The sequence below is a fragment of the Ambystoma mexicanum genome, chromosome 6q (genome assembly GCF_040938575.1).
Source record: "Ambystoma mexicanum isolate Mex_15411 chromosome 6q, UKY_AmexF1_1, whole genome shotgun sequence".
Taxonomy (NCBI): Eukaryota; Metazoa; Chordata; class Amphibia; order Caudata; family Ambystomatidae; genus Ambystoma; species Ambystoma mexicanum.
Genome location: NC_090937.1, coordinates 159,391,129 through 159,413,138, shown reverse-complemented (window position 1 = coordinate 159,413,138; position 22,010 = coordinate 159,391,129). Strand labels below are relative to the sequence as shown.

Sequence of the window (22,010 nt, the reverse complement as noted above, 5' to 3'; positions counted from 1 at the left end):
TGATTCTCAAATTCCCCTGTACATCACGAGTGCAGCTGCCCCCAATGGAGGCCATGGCACATTGACTGTATAAATTGAATGACCGTGGACACGTGTCAGCGTTCCTAAGGGGCATGACCTGCAAGTTCTAGCCGCTCATGACTACCACGCGTTGTTGTCATTCAAGCATTCGCCAATATAACTTTTGCAAAGTTCTGGATCGCAATATCTGGAACACTATGAGGCAGGTTTAGCAGTAGATTAAAATCTTGATTTAATGTCTGCATGTGTTGATATGGAGGAAGCATCAGAAGGCTCTTCTCCATCTACTGAACAAAAACTATTGTTTCATGTAGACAATATACTAATTCTTTATTGGTAACCATGAGTCAAAACCAGCATAATAATGCAGTATAATGTTCCTAGGCTGAAGTGTGTCTGGCAGGTGCTTGCTGAAAGTTACGTTCTTAAGGTGATGCAGGTGATACACAGCTGAGCAATTGTGACTGTTCTAAAATGGCTGATGCACAGAGACTCTGCAGCTGTAACTTCTCATGTGGACTATGACTGTCCATCTTGGTAGGACTGAGACAATGGTAATTGGGCAGCAGAAAGACACCTCATAAGCATGATCTACAATGGGTCCCTCGACCTGCACTTAGTATTTGCCATTGGGAGCTTTGCCAACATTTACCACAACTGAGATCAAACACCACATTATAGATGTGGTTTCTGATTAAATTCGAGGCCAGCATTTGAATAGTACTAGCGTAGGCAACACAGTACAATGAATTACGAGAACTGAATTTAATTCAAGATGCATACATGTTTCTTAATATTGTTTTTTTTTCGTTTTTCCTCTAGACCCGAAAGTAAAAGAGGGCTCCTGGAGCTGCACCACTACGAGGGAAAAGAAGCCACAGTCTGCTTCAGTGCAGCTAATAGTGCATTGCACATGACCAAGCAACAGTGCACACAATCAAGCTCCTGTGCATTAATGATGCTTTTTCTGCAATAAACAAACTGTACAGGCATCATAGAGATGTGTCAATTGCTTTTGTTTTTTGTTAAAAATATTGGCTTGTCTTAAGGAATAGGGACATATTTTTAAACAGCAGCTTTACCGTCTATTATCAATTTGGACACTGACTTTGCAATGCGAGCTTCTGATTATTAAAAACAGAAACATTATGACCTTCGGAATGAACATACAAAAATAAGGTAACCTGCTGTCTTCCTCCAGAAAGCCAGCTCTATAGTGTGGTATGTGCCAGGAATGCCCTCTGCACCTTCCGCTGTGTGCTGCTGCCACACGGCCTTTTGCCATGCTGGGTCCTCATGCACGGTGGTGAATGCCGCGCGGCAATGCCTCATCATCCTCTGGTGCAGTCGGATTTCTGATACCACACAGAGCTCAATTAGAGAATAGATTTAATGCACAAGTGAGATGTGGGTAGCACACACCTCAGATATAGGTAGAACAGAACAGAGATGTTGCTGTTCACATATGTAAGGCACGCAGACTATTTTGGGATGAATAGCACTACTTTGTGTCAACACAAACATATTCAGGGTAATTCATAGAATTTCGCACAAAAGTGGTGCACGCGGCTGGCGCACAGTGTGCGCGTGCGAATGCCTGCGCCAGCCACGTGCGCTAAAATCGATTTGCGCGCACAGCGTATTCATGGATTTTAGCCTCCAAAACCAGCCGTGGCGCAGAGTGGCGCAGCGACCCTGCAGCAGCGCCAGTTACGCCCCCAAGAACGCCCTTGCGCAGGGAAAAGCCATCAAAATTCCCAATTTAGCGCAAAGGGCTGCTCTAACCCTGGACCAGTTTACAGGGATGCCAAACAGCAAACGCCAAGCGGGGAACATGTATTAATGGGGTGCACGTGAGTTTCACACGCGAAAGGGCCTGTGCGAGTGGGGTACGTGTATTACTGGGGTTCGCAGGAAGTTTCACACGCAATTTGAGCAGGGTACATGTATTACGGGGTTCGCGGGAACTTTCACACGCAAAAGGACCTGCGCACGTGGGGTACGTGTATTACGGGGGTGTGCGGGAAGTTTCACACACGATTGGGCTGGTTACGTGTATTTCAGGGGTGCGCGGGAAGTTTCACCTGCGATTGGCCTGGGTATGTGTATTTCAGGCGTGCGCAGGAAGTTTCACAAGCGAAAGGGCCTTTGCGAGTGGGGTACGTGTATCAGGGGGGTGCGCGGGATGTTTCACATGCGATTTCAGCAGGGTACGTGTATTACTGGGGTTTGCGGGAAGTTTCACATGCGATTTCAGCAGGGTACGTGTATTACAGGGTTTGCGGGAACTTTCACACGTGAAAGGGCCTGTGCGAGTGGGGTATCTGTATTACGGGGGTGTGCGGGAAGTTTCACACGAGATTGGGCTGGGTACGTGTATTTCCGGGGTGCGCGGGAAGTTTCACATACGATTAACCTGGTTACGTGTATTTCAGGGGTGCGCGGGAAGTTTCACACGCGAAAGGGCCTGTGCGAGTGGGGTACGTGTATTACGGGGTGCCCTGGAAGTTTCACACGGGATTGGCCTGGGTACATGATTTACTGGGGTTTGCGGGAAGTTTCACACGCAATTGGGCTGGGTACGTGTATTTCAGGGGTGTGCGGGAAGTTTCACATGCGATTGGCCTGGGTACGTGTATTTTGGGGGTGCGCGTGAAGTTTCACACGCGATTGGGCTGGGTACGTGTATTTCAGGGGTGCGCGGGAAGTTTCACACCCGATTGGCCTGGGTACGTGTATTTCAGGGGTGCGTGGGAAGTTTCACACGCGATTGGGCTGGGTAAGTGTATTTCAGGGGTGCGCGGGAAGTTTCACACGCGATTGGAGTAGGGTACGTGTATTACTGGGCTGCGCATGAAGTTTCACACGCGATTTTGCTGTCAGAGCAGGGAACGCGTTTTTTGGGGGTGCGCGGGGAGTCCTACGCGTGAATTGGCAGTGTGTGTCCTCTACCCCCTCCATGACCCTGCAGGCAGCCCACACCACAGGGGACTACCCTGCACCCCTGGGCATGTCCCGCAGGCAGCCCATTCAGCATGGGCATGCCCCCCAGCCAAGCCACATGTCATGTTGCAATATGATCACCAACTCATGTCTCCCAGCACCCCCACCCCCCAGCAGTGAGGGGCACCTGCCAGCAGGCCCCCACTCATGTCCCCCAGCCCCCCCACCCCCCAGCAGTGCAGGGCACCTGCCAGCAGGCCCCCACACAAGTCTCCCAGCACCCCCACCCCCCAGCAGTGCAGGGCACCTGCCAGCAGGCCCCCACACATGTCCCCCAGCACCCCCACCCCCAGCAGTGCAGGGCACCTGCCAGCAGGCCCCCACACATGCCCCCCTGTGCCCCCACCCCCCAGCAGTCAATGTCCCTCAGACCCACGCAATGGTGACACATGACTCTGAAAAGATCAACATTGTTCCATGCAGAAAACAAAAGAGATAAGACCACATCAGTAAAGTATATAATAAATGTGTATTCAATAATTAACCAAATGAATAACAAAAAAAAACACACAATAATGGAAATAATGAAGAAAAAGCTGTATGTCCAAAATATTCAAAAAAAATGTGTGAAAGCAGAATCCAAATCAATCCAAAGGCAAATGGGCCCAAAGAGTCTGTCCGTCCAACCAAATCCAAAGTGTAAAAATAAGACACATCCATTGCTCCATGGTAAAAAAGAAACTTAAATTATGTGAAATCCAGTGTAGAACTATATACAAAGTACAAATCCAGGGTCCATGAGCCCAACCATTGAAAGGAAACCTACAAAAACCCTACCTAATGAAGAACTATATACAAAAGGGTGGGGCATTGTCCAAGCACCCCAAATGAAATGAAAACCAAAAGGAAACATAACACTAATTAACTATATACAATGGCAGCGGGCTAGTCTGATGGCTCACTTCCTGATTTCCCCGGCCAGGGCATCATCGAACTCCTGCTCGATGTCCCGGAGGCGGTCCTCTTCTAAGGCCCCGAGGATTCGCAGGGACGATGACATCCGGACCTCCAGGTCCCTGCGAATTGCCTCGAGGCACTCGACCCGCCTCAGAGCCCTTTGCATGGAGTTCTCCGCCCTGACCATCGTGAGCCGTGCCTCTTCCGCCCGCTGCCACTCTGCATCTATAGCATGGCCTAACCGCTGCCACACGGAAGACATTTCCCATCCTGGGTCCTCCTGCCCTCCGGCCAATGCCTGCCCCTCCAATGTCGAAGGCCCCGAGCCATCATGGCTCCCACCTTGTTGCTGCTGCTGCTGTGCCTGTGCCCGTGCCCTGGCTCCTGCTGCCTGCACATCCTCCTCTGGCTGGGGTGCAGTTCTTGAGGTGGCCACCCCTGCTGGACGTCCGACTCCCGACTGTGGCAGGGATGTGTCCTCCAACAGCCTGGCTGCACGGTCAGAGGCAGCTCCACAGGGTCCCCAGGTGATACATGGGTGGGAAGATGGCACGGAGGACGACTGGCGCATAGGGGGTTCAGGTGAGGAGGGGGTCGAAGCAAGGTTCAGGAAACTGAGGAATCCGGCCTGGGTGACCTGTCCCAGTAGGCTGACGTGGTCAACGAGCCATTCGAGATGCCGTGCAGTCTCCTCATGAAAAGACTGCAGGTCACCTTGCATGTCCCATTGACACAACGCCACCGCACCCAGGACAGGCTCCCGCAGGGAGAGGAAGGCCAGTTGTAAGCGGATCCCCTCCCTGAAAACGGGTCTGGTTGTAGGCATCCCTGCTGGTGCGGGATGATGCAGTCACAAGATCGGGGACAGGATTACACACAGGCACCTCTGCGGTGGTTTGTGCTGCCTCCTGTCCCTGCCCCTGCACTGCACCACTGGCATCAGTGGAATCCCCACCTCCAGACCCCGTCTCTGTCCCTTGCAAGGCCTCCTCCTCCACCAAACCCCCCACCAACCTGGATGACTCAGTGCCATCTTCCTTCGTCGGACCCTGTGGGGTCTCAGCTGCCCCTTCTGCTGCCGAGGAGTCCAACTCCGACCTCCGCCTCTTGGACCTACCCTCGGCAGCTGCGCCTGGGATGCGGCACCAGACTCCTCACTCCCTGACGAGATCACAAACTGGGAGGGGAGCAGGGCCTTGCGTCTCCGGCTGGTGGTGTGACCCCCGCTGCTGTGCTCCACAGCATCCTCTCCGCCCTCTTCATCAGTTGACGCTGCAGACAGGGAGAGATAGGAGACAGGCATCAGGACACTGTACAATGGACTGATACACACATGCCAGTTGCACATGATTGGCAGTGTCAAACCTCAGACATGGCATTACAATCCCCAAAACACATGGCATGTCAACTCACACACCTGAGCAATTCCACAGCCATATGGCAACAGCCAGCATCATCCATACAGATAAAACAGCATGAGCAGCCAAAGGTGAGCCAGACATCACATGAAACACAGGGAGTGCACTAGAAATGCATACACACCACCACACTTACATGCACGTGTACACCTCCACCAACTGTCGCAGTGATGAGATCGGCATCCATGTCACATCTAGCAATCAGTCTTCTACATATCAGTGTCCAAGCATCCATGTTGCATCACTGTTGCACTGTTGTGAAATACACACACATGCACATGTACACGGTGCAGATACATGCAGCTGGAACCGACATCCATTCAAGCATGTGTGCTCACACATCTGCATTTGGCATACAAGCTTACACACACATGCACCATCCATGTGTCTCACACATGAGAGGACTTGCATGTGTTAGCCTCACGGCCCTGTACATACACATTCCTACATGGCCCTACAAAACCACATGTGCAACCTGCACACTACTGGCACACCATCACATGCACAGCTTACAATCAGTATGCATGTACACTTACCGCTCGACTCCAGACGGGTCTGCCTCTCAAGGACCTGGACGTGGAGCGCTGGGGATATGCGTTCCAGGACCCTCATTTGATGTTCCGACAGGTGGCCCCGGCGCCCCTTGGCATCCGCTGCCTTCAAGAGGCGCCGGGCCTTGTTGAGGGTCCTGGACCTGAAGTCCTCCCAGCGCTTCTTGACTTGTTGGAATTTTCAGACTGCCACCCCCTCCGCGTAGATGGCAGTCACGATGTCCGTCCAGATCCTGCTCCGTCCTTCCTTGTCGGCGCGCGAACCTCCGAAGAGGGCATTGTACTGCCCCAGGACTAGCTCTACCAGGACACCAACTTTGGTGGCAGTGAAGCTGGTGGCCCTATGCCTCTCTGGCTGGGGGTTGCCAGTGGTCTCAGATGGTGGTGTGCCCGACATGGCAACCCCAGAGGCAGACATGGGTGGGCAACTGGGTCCTGGGGCTGGGCTGTGGAGCGATGGTATCCCAGTCGGGAGTCTTCAGTTCCAGCAGGGGCGGTCACAGCAACTGCACCCCTGCAGATGGCTGATGTGCAGGCAGCAAATAGCAGGGCACGTGGCAGCAGGCAGGCAGGCAACAGCAGATGGCAGGTGGGAGCGTGCTCGGGGCTCTTGGGGGCAGGAAAATGGCCTTCAGGGCAGGAGCGTGGTGTTCCGTGTGTTTTCGCGTGGCAGCTTGATACGGAGTGATTTGGCACGTGAAAAAATGACACGTCAGCGTGTAATTCGAGGAAAGGCCCTTAGCGTGTCAGCGCGTCAGCACACGCAAGCTATTGCATTGGACCAAAGGCCCTTAGCGCGTAAGCGCGTCTGTGACGTTTCGCGCACGGGCATTGCCCTGGCAGGGCTTGAAGATCCCACGTGGATTTCCATTGCTCTGTACGTGCTTTTCGTGGGGTGTGGTGCGTGTGTTTTCCTGGCGTTGGGGTTCACACGCTATCACTTCACAGCAGGTGGGTGTTGGCTATGCGTTCTTCTACACGCAAGGCAGACAGTGAGTGGTAGCCCGCTCGCCCAGGCCCAATCGCGTGTAAAACTTCCTGCGCACCCGGTAATACACATACCCTGCTGAAATTGCGTGTAAAACTTCCTGCGCACCCCATAATACACGTACCCCGCTCGCACAGGGCCCTTTCACGTGTGAGACTTCCCGCGAACCCCATAATACACGTACCCTGCTGAAATGGCGTGTGAGACTTCCCGCGCACCCCAGGAATATTGCCCCTGTGCGAACAGGGTATGTGTATTTCAGGGGTGCACGGGAAGTTTAACATGTGATTTCAGCAGGGTACGTGTATTTCAGGGGTGCGCAGGAAGTTTTACACATGGTTTCAGCAGGGTACGTGTATTTCAGGAGTGCGCGGGAAGTTTTGCATGCGATTTCAGCAGGGTATGTGTATTTCACGGGTGCGCGGAAAGTTTTACATGCGATTCCAGCAGGATACATGTATTTCAGGGGTGCAGGGGAGTCCTACACGTGATTCGGCAGTGTGGGTCCTCCCAGGTGTTCCCTCTACACCCTCCATGGAGCCCGCAGGCAGCCCACACCACAAGGGACTACCCCCCACCCCTGGTCATGTCCCGCAGGCAGCCCATCCACCATGGGCATGCCCCCCAGCCAAGCCACATGTCACCTTGCACTACTGATCAACAGCGCATGACCCCCTACACTCCCACCCCCCAGCAGTGCAGGGCACCTGCCAGCAGGCCCCCACTCATGTCCCACTCATGACCCCCTGCACCCCCACCCCCCAGCAGTGCAGGGCACCTGCCAGCAGGCCCCCACTCATGTCCCACTCATGGCCCCCTTCACCCCCACCCCCCAACAGTGCAGGGCACCTGCCAGCAGGCCCCCACTCATGTCCCACTATTGACCCCCTGCACCCCCACCCCCCAGCAGTGCAGGGCACCTGCCAGCAGGCCCCGACACATGTTGTCACATCGTGGGGTAGATGGCGAGTCTGGGATCGGTATCGACACTGTCCGCCATAGATCCTGCCATCACGTTTCATTCTCCCCTACGTGCTTGCAGGTCTAGTCTTTCTCTGCTCGCGTACGCGACCGGGAGCTTTTAGCCTTCTGCTTCCGGGTCGCGTACGCGTTGCAACGCTCCCTGGTGGTCCGCTTGCTTTTGCCTCTAGGAGGCCTTCTGTGTTACCTCCGCCCGTTCCTGCAGTTTCTTCCTCCCCCTACTTTCGTTCCTTTTCCCCTTACTTCCCGTTTCTCTCTCTCCCATTCTGCTCTACCTTCCTTCCCCTCGCCTGCTATTAGGACTGCCTCTGCCTTCCACTGTTGTGGAACTTATTTTCATCCCGTGTACCGACCTTGCCTGCTATTTTGGACTGCCTCAGCCTCCCGTTTTTGTGGAACTGTTTCCTCTTCCTGTGTACCGACCTGGCCTGTTATTTTGGACTGTCTTCGCCATCCGTTTCTGTGGACATTGGTCCTTCATGTGAAGCTTACCCAACCTGCCTACGGATCACTACCTGTAATCTTCCACTAGGGGTTTTTTGTGCCTTTGGCTTTTTCCCCTTATCCGACGGTCACGGAGGATCTTTCACCGCCTTACCTATACGGTATCGCGGTGGCGTCCTTTCGTGGCCGTCCATATCTTCATAAAAAAAAGGAGAAACCAGGCAACAAGGAAGGAAAGAAAATCAGGAAAAAAGACAGAGGTGAGGAGGAGGGGGAGGATTTTGAAACTGAAACTTCATTTGAAGAAGAGGACATTGCTGACCTTTGTGATAGTTTGCAACGCCACAATATCAAAATGGCAACCCCTCAACAGATTCAAGAACTGATAGCCGCTGTACAGAACCTGAACTTAGAGGTTCAGAACCTAAAAGGTGCCAACGCAGCTTTACAACAGCGGGTGACAGAAAGAGAGCGTCTTTCAACAGATCTACCTCCTCTTCCTTTAGTCTCCGGCAAATTCGATGGGGCCCCCAAAAGGGTCAAAGAATTTTTGGATGCTTGTAATCTTCACTTTTCTTTTCGTACGCAGACTTTTGACTCTGATCACGCCAAAATTGGCTTTATGATTACACATATGACTGCAATGCCCTTGCTTGGGCCACTCCTCTAGTGAACCGAACCGACCCTGTGCTGCAAGATTATAATGCCTTCAAAACTTTGTTACAACATACCTTCTTACGGACTGAGAGTTCTTATTTGGCGTCTGAGGATTTACTGGATATACGCCAGGGCAATTCGGATTTGCTTACTTACATCACGAACTTCAAGCAGGTTGCTTCTGAAGCAGGATGGCAGGAACAAGCTCAGTATGCAATCTTTCGACGTGGGTTGAGAGAGGACCTCAAAGATGAACTGGCCAGGATCGCTCGTCCTACAACGTTTGATGATCTCGTGACTGCTACACTACGTATTGATTTTCGTATGACTGAGCGACGTGCTGAAAAAAGGAAATCCAAACCCTATGTGTTTCTTCCTTTGGATCCCCTTCCTCCCATCCCTACATCCTCTGCAAGATCCAATAGAGAAGAACCAATGCAGATAGGGACTACTCGTGCTCCACTTACACCTGAGGAGCGAAAGAGGAGCAGAGAAGGAAACCTGTGCATGTATTGCAGGGCTTCTACTCATCTACTCCGGGACTGCCCAGACGTCCCTCCAAGACGGTCGGGAAACGATCGCCCTCGGTGAGTGTCAGGACTAACTTCCGAGGGGCTTCTGCTAGTCCTTATGTTACTCTTTCGGTCTCTACGCCTGCGATCCCAGAAGATGCTCGCCTCATGATTCTATCAGTAACTCTATTATTGGGCGACTTGGAGATTCAGGCTCAGGCTCTATTGGATTGTGGCGCTGCCGGCAATTTCATGGATACCTATTGGGCCACTCAGAAGGGTGTGCCTCGCATTGCCAAGAAGGAGGACCAGAAAGTGGAGGGAGTGGACGGCGAACCTTTAAGCTCTGGCCTAATAACTCACACCACGGAAGATCTAATGATGTCGGTCCAACAACATACTGAAAAGATCTCATTCGACCTTATCCGTGCAGCCCACTTCCCTATCATCCTTGGGATAGGCTGGTTACGGAAACACAATCCCAAAATAGATTGGACAAAAAATCTCCTTAGTTTTCACTCTGCGATCTGTAAGTCTGAATGCCTACCGGAACCTAGATTCGAGGTTGTCAAGACATCAAGTTGTTGTGAGTCCATAACCGTACATTGTCTACCCACATATCTTCAAGAGTACACCGAGGTAGTCACAGAGAAGATTCCTCTGGAATTACCTCCACACCGTCCTGAAGACTGTGGGATTGATCTCATGCCAGGGGCCCTGGTCCCCTTTTGTCGGATGTTTCCCCTGTCTCTGGAAGAAAAACGCTATCTCAGGGAATATCTGGACAAAAATCTAGCCAACGAACTTATTAGACCGTCAAAGTCTCCGGCAGGGGCCTCTTTATTCTTCATACCCAAGAAAGAGTCACAAGAGCTACGTCCCTGCATAGATTACCGGGGACTAAATAAAGTAACCATCAAAGACCGATATCCCATGCCTCTCATAACAGAGATAATTCAAGCGGTACATGGCTCCACCATCTTTACAAAACTTGACCTATCACTTACTTCGAGTCCAAGCAGGGGATGAGTGGAAAACTGCCTTTCGGACTCCGTTCGGGCTATTTGAATATCAAGTAATGCCCTTTGGCTTAGTCAATGCTCCTTCCATATTTCAACGCTTCATGGATCGCCTATTCTCTGATCTACTATGCCATACTACCATTGTTTATCTGGATGACATTTTAGTGTTTTCTCGGACACCAGAAGATCACAAAGAACATGTCAGAGAAGTCTTTCAACGTCTCAAAGACAATCATCTTTCCGTCAAACTGAACAAATGCGTTTTTTCTGCATCCTCTATCTCCTATTTGGGGTTTATCCTTTCCAGCAGGGGTATCTCGATGGACCCACAGAAGGTCACATCTATTCTAAATTGGCCTTCGCCGAAATCAGTAAAGGAAGTACAGAAGTTTCTAGGTCTTGCTAACTTCTATCGGAAGTTCATTCCAAACTTTTCCCATAGAGTGTTACCCATCACATCTTTACTTAAGAAATCTTCTATGCCGTTCACCTGGTCTGCTGCAGCCGAGGAGAGTTTCCATCTTCTCAAAGAAGACTTTTGCTCCGCTCCAGTTTTACGACAACCTGATCAGGGCCTTCCTTTCATCCTGGAGACTGATGCTTCGGCAGCAGCAGTTGGGGCAGTCCTACTTCAAGCACATAACAATCTCGAATATCCTGTCTCTTATTTTTCGAAAACACTCAACTCTAGTCAAAAGAATTACTCGGTCATCGAACAAGAACTACTTGCCATGAAATTGGCGTGTGTCGAGTGGAGACATCTGTTGCAAGGAGGCATTTTTCCATTTACCATCAGAACTGACCACAAGAATCTGCAAGTGTTGAAGCAGTTTGAGTGTTACAACACCCGACAAGCAAGATGGGCACACTTTTTTGCACAGTTCGACTTCAACATCACATACATTCCTGGAGAACAGAACTTGGTGGTGGACGCACTGTCTCGTCGCAGTGATTATCTTGCAGAGACAGAAGGCACCAGAGAATTGATGTTTCCCAAGACCAAACAGATCGGAGAACTATCTACGTTCCTTAAGCAAGTCAGAGATAATTCTAAAGGAAATTTCGAAGGGGATCTTCACCCCGTCGATACCAAGTACGACATCAAGGATGGTTTCTATCTGGTAAAGGATAGATTGTATCTACCCACATCGGACCAGAGGAAGACGGCGCTATTATGGTGTCACGATTCTAGGATTGCAGGACATAGAGGCATCAAAGGCACCCAGGAATACCTCCTAAGGCACTTTTATTGGCCTAACCTGAAGAAGGACGCCAAGGAATATGTACAGTCCTGTCTTATATGTCTCCGCAACAAAGTGTCACACCAAAGACCCATAGGATTATTGGAGTCCAATGAAGTTCCTGCAGGTCCTTGGTACACCATTTCAACAGATTTCATCGTCGAGTTACCCAGGTCTCAGGGTTGCACTTGTATCATGGTGGTGGTAGATTCCTTTTCCAAACTGGCTCACTTTTCCCCCCTATCTGGCATTCCCTCCGCTGCTGAAATGGCAGAGGTTTTTCTGAAAGATGTATTTCGCCTACACGGAATACCCACTAAGATAATTTCCGATCGAGGAAGCCAATACACCTAACGCTTTTGGAAGACCTTTTGTGAGAAATTGGGCATTGAAAGAGATTTATCTTCGGGTTTCCACCCTCAGACCAATGGTCAGACGGAGCGGCTTAATGGAACCCTCGAACAATATCTAAGATGTTTCATCAACCTACAACAGGACAATTGGGTTCCCCTTTTACCCTTGGCCGAGTTCTCATATAACAATTCCGTCCATTCTGCACTTGGTATAAGTCCTTTCTTTTGCACATATGGCTATCATCCACATTCCATTCCACCCATCTCTTTAACCTCCTCGCACATACCCTCGGTGGATTCTTCCCTTACTCACATTCAGAAGGTTCATGTTGAGGCTAAGTTGAGCCTCCAGGAGGCACAAGACCGTTATAAAACCCAGGCTAACAAACATCGCAGACAGGTCCCAGGGTGGGAAGTAGGATCCCGAGTCATGCTGTCTACGAAATATTTACCCCGGTGGGTACACCCCTCTAAATTCTCTCCCAAGTTCTTAGGTCCTTACAAGATTACACACAAAATAAATCCTGTTGCATTTCGCCTTCAACTTCCTGTTAGTCTCCAAAGGGTTCATCCCGTATTTCATACGTCTCAGTTAAAACCCTTTGTAGAAGATATCTGGTCCCGGAAGCCTAACCCCAATCATCTGCCTTCTGACCCTACACAAAAAGAGTATGAAGTCGCTCAGATATGCGATTCACGATATCATAGGGGCAGATTAGAATATTTGGTAAGATGGAAGGGATACCACTGTTCAGAAAATACTTGGGAGCCAAAATCCCACATTACGGCCCCTCGATTGTTGCGTCAATTCCACCGTTTTTATCCAGGGAAACCGGGTGGAGTGTGCTTTCGGAGGGGGCATACTGTCACATCGTGGGGTAGATGGCGAGTCTGGGATCGGTATCGACACTGTCCGCCATAGATCCTGCCATCACGTTTCATTCTCCCCTACGTGCTTGCAGGTCTAGTCTTTCTCCGCTCGCGTACGCGACTGGGAGCTTTTAGCCTTCTGCTTCCGGGTCGCGTACGCGTTGCAACGCTCCCTGGTGGTCCGCTTGCTTTTGCCTCTAGGAGGCCTTCTGTGTTACCTCCGCCCGTTCCTGAAGTTTCTTCCTCCCCCTACTTTCGTTCCTTTTCCCCTTACTTCCTGTTTCTCTCTCTCCCATTCTGCTCTACCTTCCTTCCCCTCGCCTGCTATTAGGACTGCCTCTGCCTTCCGCTGTTGTGGAACTTATTTTCATCCCGTGTACCGACCTTGCCTGCTATTTTGGACTGCCTCAGCCTCCCGTTTTTGTGGAACTGTTTCCTCTTCCTGTGTACCGACCTGGCCTGTTATTTTGGACTGTCTTCGCCATCCGTTTCTGTGGACATTGGTCCTTCATGTGAAGCTTACCCAACCTGCCTACGGATCACTACCTGTAATCTTCCACTACGGGTTTTTTGTGCCTTTGGCTTTTTCCCCTTATCCGACGGTCACAGAGGATCTTTCACCGCCTTACCTATACGGTATCGCGGTGGCGTCCTTTCGTGGCCGTCCATATCTTCATAAAAAAAAGGAGAAACCAGGCAACCAGGAAGGAAAGAAAATCAGGAAAAAAGACAGAGGTGAGGAGGAGGGGGGGGATTTTGAAACTGAAACTTCATTTGAAGAAGAGGACATTGCTGACCTTTGTGATACATGTCCCCCAGCCAACATGTCATCACAATCCAGATCCCTGGCTCTTATGGCCACACAAATCCCACTCCACAGAACCCCAGTCCAAACACCCAACCAAGCTTTACATCCACTCCAAACTGAAATCATCATTACATGATAGATCACAAATAAGCAGTATGCACATGAGTACAAGTCTGTCACACCCACACAATGGCAACACATGACTGAGAAACCCCACATTATGACATGCATGAAAACAATGAGAGAAGACCACACATTGAAGTAAGAAACAAAAATGTATTCAAGTCAAAATGAAGGGAATGAAATGAAAACACACAATAATACCAATAATAATGAAAATGCAGCATGTCCCAAAAAATGATAAATAAAAAAAATGAGAATCCAAATTAATCCAAATGAAAATGTGTCCGAAGTCACCGTCCAACAAAGCAAATCCAAAGGGAAAGAAAAGCGTAATATCCATTGCTCCATGGTGAAGAAAAATAAAGATGAATGAGAAAAATCCACTGTAAAACTATGTACAAATAGCAAATCCAGGGTCCATGAGCCCAACAACATAAATGAAACCTACAATGAAACCTACCTAATTACTAACTATATACAAAAATGTGGGGCATAGTCCATGCACCCCAAATGAAAGAAAAAAGAAGTGAAACTTAACACTAATGAACTATATACAATGGCGGCGGGCAAGTCCAACGACTCACTTGTTGATGTCATGGGCCAGGGCATCATCGAACTCCTGTTCAATGTCTTGGAGGTGGGCCTGTTCTCTGGCCCTGAGGTCCTGCAGGGATAACTCCATGTCCACCTCCAACTCCCTGCGAATTCCCTCGAGGCACTCAGCCCGCCTCAGCGCCCTGCGCATGGAGTTCTCCGTCCTGACCATTGTGAGCCGTGCCTCCTCCGCCCGCAGCTGCTCCGCACCTATCTGCTGGTCCAACCGCTGCCACACGGAAGACACTCCCATTCCAGGGTCTTCCTGCCCTCCGGCCGATGTCTGCCCCTCTGGTGTAGATGGCCCCGAGCCATGATGCCTCCCACGTTGAGCCTGCCGCTGCTTCCGACACAACTGCCTCTGCCAGTACGACAGCATCCAAGCTGATGGAATCCACCGACGCCGTCGTGCACGTGCCCTGCTCGATGATGCCGGCACATCCTCCATCTGCTGGGGTCCAGTTGCTGTGGTGTCCACCCCTGCTGGACCTCCGACTCCCGACTGTGGCAGGGATGGGATCCCCATCGAGCTGGCTGCGTTGGTCAGGGCAGGTCCACAGGGGGCCCTGGTGGCATCTTGGCCGGAAGATGGCATGGAGAACGACTGGCGCATAGTCTCCACAGAGGAGGAGAGGGCCACCAGAGTGGCCGACACATTTACAAAACCCCCGACCATGGACACTCCCAACTGGGCCACGTTGGCACGCTGCTCTTCGTGATGATGTGCATGCTCCCCCCGGGAAGCACGCACGTCATCACAAATGTCAAGCGTGCGCAACGTGACACCAATCAGGACCTTCTCCATATGGCCAGGGGTCCCCTCGTCCGCAGGTAGAGGAGTGTCAGATGACAAGGACATCCCCTCTACCTGCGGACGGGCCTGGTATGGGACATCCCTGCTGGTGCATGGTGGTGCCGTCAGGGTCAGGGACAGCGACATGCACAGGCCCCTCCGCGGTGACCTGTGCTGCCTCCTGCCCTTGGCCCTGGACTGCACCACTTGCACCAGTGGTACCACCCCCACCAGGTCCCATGTGCGGTTAAGTAGCGGCCTCCTCCTCCTCTGTGGAAACCACCAACCTGGACGGCTCCACACAGTCTTCCGCCATTGCAAGCCCCTGTGGGGGCTCATCCTTCCCTTCCGCTGCTGCCGTAGTGGCAGACGCAACACCAGTCCCCTCACTCCCGGAAGATGGTAAATTCTGGGAGGGTGACTGGGCCTTGCGTCGCCAGCCGGTGGGGGCATCCCCCGCCTCTTTGCTCCACAGCGCCGTCTCCGCCCTCTTCATCACTTGCCGCTGTGTAGACGGAGAAATTGAACACAAGCATCAGGTTTCTGTACAATGGTCCCCTAGACAGGAAGCAATAGCAGATGAGTGGCACTATCAAACATCACTCCCATCATGTCCCTCCACAACACATGGGTCAGTGGAGGCAAAACATATGCATTAACAGGCTTTGTGCATGCTAGCATACATGTCCAAGGGACTCTTGAAACATACAATGCTGGTTTGAAACTCACATGCATCATGGGTCATGTCTATCACATGCACACACTTCTCGGTACTTTCATCCATCTGGCCTCGTACACCCCAGACACAGTGGATACAAGGATGAGTAGGCTGCATCAGTGAATCTGAACATTGTCACAGACATGTGTCATGCATCCATGGCATTTACAATTCACAGACACGCAAGTCAGACACAGAGACATGGACACCATACATGTCCATGACAGCAGCACCCATCTCTCACACCCCATTCATGTCCAATAACAGAGACAGGCATGCATTAATGTGTGCATTCCCCATGCTGCTCCGCATGTTGCATTGTAACACATGCACCAACCATGTGGTTCACACATTACTGGTCTCACATGCATGACCATGATGTCCCTGCACACACACATACATACATGGCCTTTGCCAGACATACAGGCCAGTATCAGACAACCAGCACCCTGCAACATGCCCTGTCTCACACAGCAATGCTTGGCCACTTACCACTAAACTCCGGACGGGTCTGCCTCCGAAGGATCTGGGCGTGGAGCGCTGGGCCTATGCATTCCAGGACCCTCATCTGGATGGTACTCATGCTGCCCCGGCCTCCCTCCACGAGGCGCCGGGCCTTGTTGAGGGTCCTGGTCCTCGAGTCCTCCCAGAGCTTCTTGACTTGCTTGATGTTGCTGGTTGCCACCCCCTCCGTGTTGATGGCAACCACAAAGACGTCCCAGATCCTATCCCGTCCTTCCTTGTTGTCGGGTGATGTTCCGAAGAGGGCATCATACTGCCGCAGGACATGCTCCACCAGGACACCAACTTCGGTGGCAGTGAAGCTGGTGGCCCTCTGCCCCTCTGGCTGGGGGTCGCCAGTCGTCTCAGATGGTGTTTGCCCCGACATGGCAACCCCCGAGGCAGGCGTGGGTGGGCAACTGGGTCCTGGGGCTGGGCTGTCGAGCGATGGTATCCCAGTCGGGAGTCTTCTGTTCCAGCAGGGATGGACACAGCAACTGGGCCCCTGCAGATGGCTGATGTGCAGGCACCAAATAGCAGGGCACGTGGGCAGCAGGAAGTCAGGTAGCAGCAGATGGCAGGTAGGAGCGTGCTCGGGGCTCTGGGGGCAGGAAAATGGCCTTCAGGGCAGGAGCGTGGTCTTCCGTGTGTTTTCGCGTGGCCAGCTTGATACGGAGTGATTTGGCACGTGAAAAAATTGCACGTCAGCGTGTAATTCGAGGAAAGGGCCTTAGAGCATAAGCGCATCAGCGCACGCACGCGATTCCTTTGGACCAAAGGCCCTTGGCGCGTAAGTTACATTACGCACGTGGGCGTTTCCCTCATACCACGTGATGACAGAGCACACGTGGAAAAACTGCACGTCCGAGTGTCATCACGTGTAATTGGAGGATTGCGCCCGCATACACGCGTATCTGACGTGTACGCGTGGGCCAGTTTAAAAGCTGTGTGTAGGTCGCCATTTCCTTGTACGTGCTTTTCGTGGAGAGCGAGTGGGTGACATCTATACTTCTTGTCGGTTCGCACGCGATTACTTCACAGCGTTTCTATTTCGTACTCCCTGTTACCTCTGACAGCTCTTTTCTGATTTTTTGTTGGGCCTGTTTCCTCAAACAGAGTTCACTTCTTCTTTTGTCCTGTCTCCTCAGACAGCGTACAATTCTTCTTTTGGTGGGGGTGTTGCCAACGCGGAAGAGAAAAAGACCTCCTGAACAGGGGGGCTTTTTCTCTTCCAAGTTTGCCCAAGCCCAGGTCAGCCTCTGAGGCATCCCTTTACTGCAGCATCTCTACCATCACCATTCTTTATCTTTGTAATAATTTCCACTTAGAGCGCCAACACTGTTTCAAAGGCTGAACCCTCCTTTCTCTACGTGTTGCCAACGCGCATATTTTTCACGTTCTTTTTCCAGGCAGACGGTGAGTTCCGCACGTACTTAGCAACTGTACTTGCCCCGTGTGTCGCGTTCCCCTTCAGAGGTCATTGTAGGTTGCGTGTATTACGCGTACGCTTATTTTTGTGTTTATGGGTGCCACAGCGTAGTACAAGTTCATTTTTTCACGCACGTGGTCTACGAGGGGTTGCGTGCACGTTTATTTTTGATTTTGGGCTGCCTGTGCATTGTTGACCCGTCATCTTCCCCCAGGGGTCACAGACAGCCTTGTTAGAGCACTAGGGTACAAATTCCATCTGGTATCCTACCCCTTTGACTCCCAATTGCCCAGGACAATAGTTTACTGCAACTCCCATACACACAACAACATCAGTGCCATGGCTGGGAGGCGACCAAGCGGTAAGGGAGGCAAAGGTAGCCGACCCTCAAAAGGTGGACGTGGTGGGCATGGTAGGGGACGTGGCTGGGATTTGCAGGGTGCCCATATGCCCCCATGTGTGGAGGAACAATCAGGGACACCCATGCCCGCCCCCCATGGTTGAGGGAAACGTGGCTGACACCTGACCTGGCACTGGAAGACTCCCTGGCTGACTTCCAGGTCAGCAAGTCTAGTCCACGAGTGGCGGTGCAAGTTGTTGTCACCAATCCACGTGGATCTGCGGCTGCTATGTCATCTGCTGCCCCAAGTATGCAGGGTGGGGAGGATGCAGGGGCAACTGCAGCTCCATCCGCCCCAGCTCTGACTCTCCCAGCCAGGACAGTGTCAGTCCCAGTCCATCAAACTGACGTTCCCCCTGCCAACATTACCCAGCAACCAATGCCTGCATCAAGAACTATGGTCATTGTGCATTCCCACACTCCTACTACCCAGTCCACCGGTGATTCTGCCCCTAATACCAGAGCAGCGTAAGCTACTCTGGCTCTGCTCCACCTTTAAAGAAGAGGAAGAAGGGTGCTCTGGCACGTCAGGCTGAGACCCCAGACACGGCTACACACTCCGGTAGCTCAAGGAAGCCTTGCTTCAATGATCCGGAACTTGATGCACTTGTGCACTATGTGTCGGCACATAGCCACAAAATGTTGGTGACTGCAGGGTGCAAGACCACACCTGGTCAACGTAAGGCACACTGGCAGACCATAGCCGACCGCATAAGTGCCCTTGGATTTGTGAGGCGCTCAGCTGATGATTGCTACAAGCGGTGGAATGACCTGAAACGCAGAGCAAAGAAGAAGCTGGCCTCAAATCATGCCGCTACTCTGGTGACTGGCGGTGGGTCTCCACAAGAGGACAACAAACTCACTGACATGAGTTTGTTGCTGTGGCCTTCGTCACAGATGAACAGATCCAAGGTGTGGGAGGACTACCTGATTATGAAGCATTGTCCGGTGAGTGCCCATGCATGTGCGTGTAATGCATGTGTATGTTGTTTGGGTGATGGGTTCTGATTGAGTGCCAGGTGAGGGTGTGTGTGCCTGAGTGGTATGGGTCACCCATGTGCTTCATCCAAAACATTCAGCGGCCTTGGATTTGGGTGTGACAGTATCCCTTCTGCCCACATTAGTAATTTGGCTCAACATTACGGCAGTTGCCCTTGAAGTAGCATCTTGCAACAACATTGTTTGTATTTTTCAGTGTTCGTTCAGGCTGATTGTTTCGATTCTCCCACTTTGGCTGCGCATTCCTCAGCCCTATTGTCAAATTTCTGACATGCTTCTGTCATTGATGAACCCCACATTGGACCACATGTGTTACCTTGTTAGATGAATGATCTGACCATTCAGTCTAATTGAGTATGGGCCTGATCACAGGAATTTTTGGGGCCTGTTTGAATGTGGAACATGATAGTTGTTTCCTGTCATGTTGAAGTGACAAACCATTGATGTATAAATCGGCCTGCAATCACTGTATTTTTGGACACTGGATGTGTTGCAGTGTGTGGCACATGCCTATTTTGTCACACTATGTAGCATTTTTCATCTCATCATGTCCATCTCACATGGATGGCTGACAGTATTCATTCACTGACATATGGATGTACCTGTGGAATGTACCATGGCTATGGTACATGCCATCTGTGTGATGGCATGTGTCATGTATGTGTATTGGACAGGCCACTCACAGGCCAATGTGTGATGGCAGTGCTACCCAGCATGCAGCAAAGGTGTTGCTCTTCCATGTAGGTGTCATCAGTGTCTGCCTTTTGGGTCCCCTTCAAACTCAGTGACAGTGCATGCATGGGAGGGTTATAGTCATGTGGGACATGTGTAAATCGTGTAAATCATGTACTGGTTGTAGCTTGTCGGGCCTATTTGTGGGCTATGGTGCTAATGCCTGTTTCCATTTTTTGTCTTTCATGTTTTTGCAGGGGATGACGCACTTGATGCTGTTGAGGTTGAGGAGATGGTGCAGACCCAGGAGGAATCTCAGGCACGACCGGGCACCAGTGGGGGACGTGGTGTGGTGGTGGGTGGGAACCCAATCTTGCTGCAGAACATTCTATCGAGGGGTGCCTCTGGGTGCATCTCCCCAGACCTCTATTCAGGTGCCGATTCGGATGATGACACCACTGTGCCGTCGCAGGTAAGTGTTTTTGGCAGGGATTCTGTTCTGTCCAACCCACCTGTACCAGGGGTAGAACCTTCTATGGGGATGTCAGTGTTGGTAAGTCCGCCTTTGGCGGTTACGGATGCAGGGTCACACTCCACAACATCTGATCCGGTTCCTGGGCCAGCAGATCAGAGGGGGAATGCAGTCCTGCAGCCTCAGGCAGTGCCGGTACAGCAAGGTGCAGATCGCCTTGCCCCAAACAGGTGTGGTGCCCACCGACGTGGTGGCCGTACGCCACCAGGTAATACCGCATGGGAACAATCCATTTACGGTATGGCAACCCAACAGGCAGCATCAGTTGATATGATGGCTCAAGCAATGGAGAGGGTGGCCACTTCCATTGTCCCCCCTGACAGGCAGATGGAGCTACTACAGCAGGCAACAGACTTGATTTGCCAATCACACAGGGAGGACATGTTGGCATCCAACAGGGACAGACGGGCGGCACTGGAGACTCTATGCCAATCGATATGAGTCCCAGGGCCACAGGGAAGCCCTGAGGGTAGAACTCCATCACCTCAGGGAGACTCTTGTTGACCTTGAGGCTTCCACTAACTTGAGGACAGAACAGCAGCTGGAGCGGATCACACGTTTGCACTCAGCTGAGATGCAGGCAACTCGGGAGGAGATCCGTGCATCACGTCAGGTGCTGCATGGGGATCTCTGCACTATAATCCTCCAAAACAAGACCTTCCACAACCGCATGCTTGCTGCCATGGAGGACTATACCATGGCTTTGCATGGGCTGCCTCCCATTGCACCACCACCTCCTGTGGCAGCACCACCTCCTGTGGCAGCAGCAGAGGGTGATGATAGCGACAGCAGCAGTTCTCCCACATTGGCATAGCCGTGCAGGCCATGACCCCATAGAGGTGTTTTTATTTTCCCCAACATCCACACAGGTGGGTGTTGGGGTGCACCCTGTCCTCGGACCTCCTGGGTGGCCTCCCCGCTTTCCCCCCGCATGGCCATTTTTTTTGTTGGTTTTTTTGCAGTTTGTTGCCTTGTGTGGCTCCCGTGGGCATCCACTGTATTCCGGCTGGGCACATGCAGGCTTGTCCTGAGTTTGGGTTAGATGCTTGGGTTCGTGAGACACACACCCCTCCTGCTTCCCGTTTCCATGGGCTTGAAAAGGGTGTGCCCAAGTGACATTGACTTACATGGTGACGTAGGACTCCCATGAGCTGTGTGGGCAGTCTGTAGTCAATACTGTGTATACATTCCTAGTGGATATTGTTGTTGAATTGTACACTGCATGGTGTATTGCTATGTGTTTGTGCATCCATGTCTTTCGCCTAATTTGCAGGTTAATTCCTCATGTCTTCACAAGGCCGTCTACTTTGGAGATGGAGTTCATGTTGTAAGCAGTGCACTTGGACATTTTTCGTGGCAGCAGCACTGTACAGTTGGAAGTGGCCGATGTGCTGGCATGATCAGGTTGTAAGACTACCACTACTTTAACTTAGTACTGTCATGTTTATGCTATGTTTGAGGTTGTGTAGCTGCATTGAATTGT

The 22,010-nt window shown here is 51.5% G+C and overlaps 1 protein-coding gene across 2 annotated transcripts in view; it reads left to right on the top strand.

The window, feature by feature from the left end:
• The window catches only part of LOC138515473 (leucine-rich repeat-containing protein AAC1-like), a 54,930-nt gene extending 53,912 nt beyond the window's left edge, over positions 1-1,018 (top strand). For both annotated transcript variants that reach the window (XM_069630299.1, XM_069630298.1), the window contains one exon: positions 844-1,018. The gene's annotated coding sequence lies outside the window, so the exon portion shown is untranslated. The remainder of the gene's footprint in view (positions 1-843) is intronic.
• Positions 1,019-22,010: the final 20,992 nt, after the last annotated feature.